Here is a 6,958-nt window from a genome sequence, read left to right as displayed (position 1 = left end):
GTTTCTTCTTTGGAGCAGAGCCGCTGTCCTCAGGAGTTCTTGGTCCTTTTAGATGCAGGGTAGTCCTCTGAGGCTTCAGAGGTCGCTGGACCCTGGGGGACAGGTAGCTGTTGCAGTTTCTTTTGAAGTGGGGAGACAGGCCGGTAGGGCTGGTGCCAAAGCAGTTGGTGTCTCCGTCTTCTCTGCAGGGCTTCAGGTCAGCAGTCCTTCTTCGTCTTCAGGTTGCAGGAATCTATCTTCCTAGGTTCTGGGGACCCCTAAATACTCAATTTAGGGGTGTGTTTAGGTCTGGGGGTTAGAAGTCAATGGCTACTAGCCCTGAGGGTGGCTACACCCTCTTTGTGCCTCCTCCCTGACGGGAGGGGGGCACATCCCTAATCCTATTGGGGGAATCCTCCATCTGCAAGATGGAGGATTTCTAAAAGTCAGAGTTACCTCAGCTCAGGACTACTTAGGGGTTGTCCTGACTGGCCAGTGACTCCTCCTTGTTTTTCTCATAATCTCCTCCGACCTTGCCCCAAAAGTGGGGCCGTGGCCGGAGGGGTTGGGCATCTCCACTAGCTGGAGTACCCTGGGGCGCTGTAACAAAGAGGGTGAGCCTTTGAGGCTCACCGCCAGGTGTTACAGTTCCTGCAGGGGGAGGTGAGAAGCACCTCCACCCAGTACAGGCTTCGTTACTAGCCACAGAGTGACAAAGGTACTCTCCCCATGTGGCCAGCAACATGTCTAGTGTGTGGCAGGCTGGCAAAACTAGTCATCCAACACTGGAAGTCGGGTATGTTTTCAGGGGGCATCTCTAAGATGCTCTCTGGGGTGTATTTCACAATAAAATGTACACTGGCATCAGTGTGCATTTATTGTGCTGAGAAGTTTGATACCAAACTTCTCAGTTTTCAGTGCAGCAATTATGGTGCTGTGGAGTTCGTGTATGACAGACTCCCAGACCATATACTCTTAAGGCTACCCTGCACTTACAATGTCTAAGGTTTTGCTTAGACACTGTAGGGGCATAGTGCTCATGCACTTATGCCCTCACCTATGGTATAGTGCACCCTGCCTTAGGGCTGTAAGGCCTGCTAGAGGGGTGACTTATCTATGCCATGGGCAGTGTGAGGTTGGCATGGCACCCTGAGGGGAGTGCCATGTCGACTTAGTCATTTTCTCCCCACCAGCACACACAAGCTGGCAAGCAGTGTCTGTGCTGAGTGAGGGGTCCCCAGGGTGGCATAAGACCCTGAGGCCCTCATTCTGACCTTGGCGGGCGGCGGAGGCCGACCGCCAAAGTCCCGCCGTCAGGTTACCGTTCCGCGGTCGAAAGACCGCGGCGGTAATTCTGACTTTCCCGCTGGGCTGGCGGGCGGTCGCCTTCAGACCGCCAGCCAGCCCAGCGGGAAAGAGGCTTCCACGATGAAGCCGGCTCGGAATCGAGCCGGCGGAGTGGAAGCTGTGCGACGGGTGCAGTTGCACCCGTCGCGTATTTCACTGTCTGCGCAGCAGACAGTGAAATACATTTAGGGGCCCTCTTACGGGGGCCCCTGCAATGCCCATGCCAGTGGCATGGGCACTGCAGGGGCCCCCAGGGGCCCCGCGACCCCCCCTACCGCCATCCGGATCTCGGCGGTCCGACCGCCGGGATCTGGATGGCGGTAGGGGGGGTCGGAATCCCCGCGGCGGTGCAGCAAGCTGCGCCGCCGCGGAGGATTCTATGGGGCCGCGGTACACTGGCGGGACCCCGCCAGTGGTGCCGGTCCGACCGCGGCTTTACCGCCGCGGTCGGAATCCCCATTGGAGCACCGCCGGCCTGTCGGCGGTGCTCCCGCGGTCCTCCGCCCTGGCGGTCAAAGACCGCCAGGGTCAGAATGACCACCTGAGACCTTAGAGACCTTCCCTGGCAATAGGGGCCCTTGGTACCAGGGGTACCAGTTACAAGGGACTTACCTGGATGCCAGGGTGTGCCAATTGTGGAACAAAGGTACAGTTTTAGGGAAAGAACACTGGTGCTGGGGCCTGGTAAGCAGGCCTCAGCACACTTTCAAATCATAACTTGGCATCAGCAAAGGCAAAAAGTCAGGGGGTAACCATGCCAAGGAGGCATTTCCTTACAGACAGGAATATCAACAATAACTGCATCACAGATTAGATTGGCACATCCCTCGCCATTAACACTGTCCCAATACATAAGTGCACCAAGTAGACTATAGTTGTGGTTCCATTGTTCCAATTGTGACAGCCTATTCACTCTTGTATCCCTTAGATACCTACCTCTGCGGATGAATAGGAGGTGGAGACATACCCAGTGTACAGACCCCTGGTGAATTTAGCTACACTGGAGGACAGAAACATTATACTCACCTATAGACTGGACAGGGTCACAATCACAGAGCTGTGTGCCCAATTGGAACCAGACCTGATCTCATCCAACTGGGATTCCCCCCTCTTGTGAAAGTGCTATCAGTGCTCCATTTCCTGACAATAGGTTCTTTCCACGTGACAGTGGGCTTGGCAGCAGGAATGTCACAGCTGATGTTCTCAATCGTGCTGGCAAGAGTTTTGTCTGCACTGGTAAAACGCATGTGCAGCTACATTGCTTTCCTCCACGTAGATGATTTGGCCACTGTGAATGCCAGATTCCATGCCCTGGGACATATCCCCAATATTATTGAGGTGATTGACGGTACACATATTGCATTTGTCACCCCGGCAGAATGAACAGTTGTTCAAGAATCGCAAGAGTTTCCACTCAATGAATGTGCAGACCGTGTGCCTGGCAGGGTAGTACATCTCCCACGTCAAAGCTAATTATCCTGGGTCAGTGCATGATGCCTTTGTTCTGAGGAATAGCAGCATCCCAAATGTAATGGCACAACTACAGAGGCACAAGGTGTGGCTAATAGGTGAGCCTTGGTCCCCACCCACTGAATGTTAGTGTATGCCTCTAGTATTAACCCCATAGGATTGTGTGAGGCTAAATGTGCTCCCTCAATACTTGCAGGTGACTCAGGCTACCCAAACCTATTGTGGCTGCTAACCCCTGTGAGGAATGCCAGGACAGGGGCAGAGGAACATTATAATGAGGCACATGGGCGAACCAGACGGATCATTGAAAGGACCTTCGGTCTCCTGAAGGCCAGTTTCAGGTGCCTCCATCTGACAGGTGGATCCCTGTGCTACTCACCGAGAAGGTCTGCCAGATAGTAGTGCATGCTCCATGTTGCACAACCTGGCCCTCAGATGCCATGTACCTTTTCTGCAGGAGGATTAGACAGGAGATGCCCCTGTGGCAGCAGTAGACCCTGAGGACAGTGAGTATGAAGAGGCTGAGGATGAGGATGAAGACAACAGAACATCAGTTATCCATCAGTACTTCCAATGACACACAGGTGAAACAGTGCAACTGCACATTTCTATGACTATTGGTGTATTCTGTGTGGCTGTAGCATGATGGCATTAACTTCCTTTTATCTCAACTTACTGTCACCTATGGTTTGTCATTAAACATATGTTGGTGATATAACAACTGTGTACTGATGTGCTGACTACAGCCAGTTACAGGTCATGATTTCTTTGCTCTCACAGTGTATAGTTCTTTTGCAATGGATGTGACTGTTTCCATAAATACACATTTTCAACACATAAAATACTAGTAGTCAAGTTGTGTTCAAGGGGGTTTATTGTAGTGCTAAGAAATTGAGGGTAAAGTGCAATGGAATTGAGTGATGATGGAGGAAAGTCCAGGGTATTGTTCCAGTCTGTTTGTAGCACAGGTGCAGTGTCCAAGGGGCCATTGGAAGGGGAGCAGCGGCAGTTCAAAGTGGATGAGGTGACTGAGTGGGACACAAGGGGGACAATCAGAAGAATCTAATTTCCTGGCCGGGGTCTTGGCAAGTGTCTCTGGCTTCTTTCTGGGTTGCAGGGAACATTTGGGGGTGGTTCACCTTCTGTAGGGGGAGGGATGCTGGCGGCCTGTGGGTCCTGTGGCGGGGTCTCCTGCCCACTACCCGCAGCGGAAGTGGAGGGCTGGTCAATGAACTGGCTAGTGCTAGGGGCCCACTAGTGTGCTGTTGCCTCCCTCATGATTTTGGCCATGTCTGCCAGCAACCCTGCTATGAAGATCAGGGTGGTGTTAATGGCCTGCAAGTCCTCTCAGATCACCTGATACTGTCCTTCCTGCAGCCGCCTGTTCTCCTGCACGTTGTCAAGGATCTGGCCCATCATGTCCTGGGACTGTTGGTAGGCTCACAGGATCTTAGAGAGTCGTTTCTCTGGTCCTGTCCTCCCCCTGGCACACAGCAGTCCTCCCAGTGTCCCTGTTGGCCTGTGCCTCTGTATCCTGAATGGTGTGCCCACTGCCACTGACCCCAGGTCCCTGATTATCTTCGGGGCAAGGTATGGCCTGGTGTCCCTTTGCAGGTGGGCACATTGCTGATTGACGTGTTCTTGTGACAGAGGTGTGGGAACGCTGGGTGGGTGCTGTGGTGTTGGATACTGAAGGGGAAGGGTCTGTGGTGGTCTGTGAGTGGGCTTGAGTGACCGGGTGTCCAGTGGTCCCTGATGGGCCAGGTAGGCCATCCAGATCCAGAAGTCCAGAGTTACTGTCATCACTGAGGGCATCGTCTGTGGGGGAACTGGATAGTCGTGGCACCTCCTCTCCACTGACATTGGCTGGGGTACCTGTGGGGATGTAAGTGATGTATTATGCCTTATGTGCATAACATATTGCACATCCCTTGCTTCCCTTCTATCGTTGGTGTTGCCCTGCTACCTTTTGCTTGTGTATGGTGATGTATTGTGGGATTGTTAGTTCCCCTCTGCTGTGCATGCTTTTGTGATGGGTGTCCATGCAGGGCTGGGAGGGCTGTCCATGCATTGGTATTGCATGCAGGGCTTGGCATCGGGGTTATTGATATGTGTAAGTGCTTTATGTGGGATGGGGTGGAGTGATGGAGTGAGGGTGAGGGTGTGAGATGACATACAGGTATGGGGGTGATAAGTAGTAAGTACTGACTCATCACTGTCCAGTTCTCTGGCAACTCCAGTGAGTCCCTCAGGATGCAGTATTGCCAAAACTTGCTCCTCCCATGCTGTGAGCTGTGGAGGAGGAGGTGGGGGTTCTCTGTATGTCGAGCTGGTGCCTTGCTGCTATGGAACGTACCTTCCCCCTTAGGTCGTTCCACCTCTTCCTGATGTTGTCCCTTGTTCTTGGGTGCTGTCCCACGGCACAATCCTCCTCCATAGCTCCATCTTCCTTGCAATGGATATCTGCTGTACCTGTGTTCCAAAGAGCTGTGGCTCTACCCTGACAATTTCATCCACCACGACCCTTAACTCTTCATCAGTGAAATGGGTGTGCCTTTGTGGGGACATGGGTGTTGTGTGGTGTGTGTTGGTGAGAGTGTGTTGAGTAATGTGGTGGAGTGTGTGATGTGAGGTGAGTGAGGGACGTATGGGTGTAAGTGGTGTGTGTCTAGTTGTCACAGTGGTCTTGGTGTCAGTCGGGTGGCAAGGATTTGTATTTGTAAAGGGTTGTGGGTAATGTGAGTGTGTGTTTTTAAAGTGGTGTGGGTGTGGTGTGTATATGTGTGTCAGGTGTGTATTTTTCATATTGGCCAATGTGGTGGTGTTTTGTATGTGGGTGTCCATTCTGAGCACGGCAGTATGTACCGTCAATGGTTCACTGTCATTGAATGTCCGCCGTGGTCATTCATGGGTCATAATGTGATGGACATTGTTTTGTTGGTGTAACGGTATGGGCGTTGGGACCGCCACTTTTGCACTGACCTTTGGGCTGGTGGATTTGTGTATGTGGTTGTATTTCTGTCAAATTGATGTGTGTGTGTCATAATGTGGCAAACGGATATTCGCCACTGCGATGGTATGTTGGCGACCGTCAGCGTGGCGGTAAGCAGGATTTACCACCAATGTCATAATGAGGGACTATATGTGTTTCACTTAACCTCATGAGTTATAAATATTTGGTTCCAGAAACATCAGATAGGAGTTTTGAAGATTCCATGGTAATCTGTGTCTGAATGTTAGAGATGTCATTACATTCAGACTGACCAGGTATATTCTTCACACAGTATAGTGGCCTGAATTAATAGTCTGACCTTCATGGAAAATGATGGCAATTGCAGTGCATGATTTCCTCTGTATTGATTTCAACCAGCTATAAACTTGGTGATATCAGTATTTATTTTAGTGCTCTACACCTTTGTTGTAACAAAATGGCATACTTTCTATGTCCCATAGAAACTAAAGTAGACAGAACCTCCGATATACAATCTGAACAAGAATTATTTTGCATAACTTTGTTTAATAATTTATCAAATTACACTGATTTGCAATTTAGTATGATTATATACATAATTACTCAAGTTCATTGTCAGCTCTTCATGAACGGTAACAATTTGCACACTCATGTTCACATTAATAGCTTATTCTAAACAACTCATTGTTTGGAATATTGTAACTTCCTATAATACTTAACATAAACAAACAAAATTCCTGGGCATCTTCTTGTGAATTTATAGTGAATTTAATAAGTTGGTATAGACATCAACAGTGTCATGTATAGCGTGATGTAACACACCTGTTTATTAGCCTGCACAAAACTAGGTAGAGTTGACAGTTCCATGCAGAACTGTTTCTCTTTATTTTCTTCAATTTTCAGAGTAACTGAAAATACCTGAAATAGAAAATGGAACATTGATAAATACATTACAATAACAATTAACTCCAGAACTGTTAAAAATGACATCTACCATACCATCTTTTTCTTCTATTGTTAGCTTTTTCTGTGCGTCTTTCTCTTCTTTTGCGCTTATATTTTTTTAGACATATTTTGTCAGATGGATATACAGAAAAGAATACTGGTAGTGGTGGTGGAATGGGTGCACCTCCTATGAGTTACTCCTATGAAGTACAATCAATGATTGTTCGTGTTGAGTATAGTCCAAAG

Source organism: Pleurodeles waltl, chromosome 5 (assembly GCF_031143425.1).
Source record: "Pleurodeles waltl isolate 20211129_DDA chromosome 5, aPleWal1.hap1.20221129, whole genome shotgun sequence".
NCBI classification, from domain to species: domain Eukaryota; kingdom Metazoa; phylum Chordata; class Amphibia; order Caudata; family Salamandridae; genus Pleurodeles; species Pleurodeles waltl.
The sequence above is the reverse complement of the archived record's forward strand: the minus strand, read 5'-3'. Positions refer to the sequence as shown.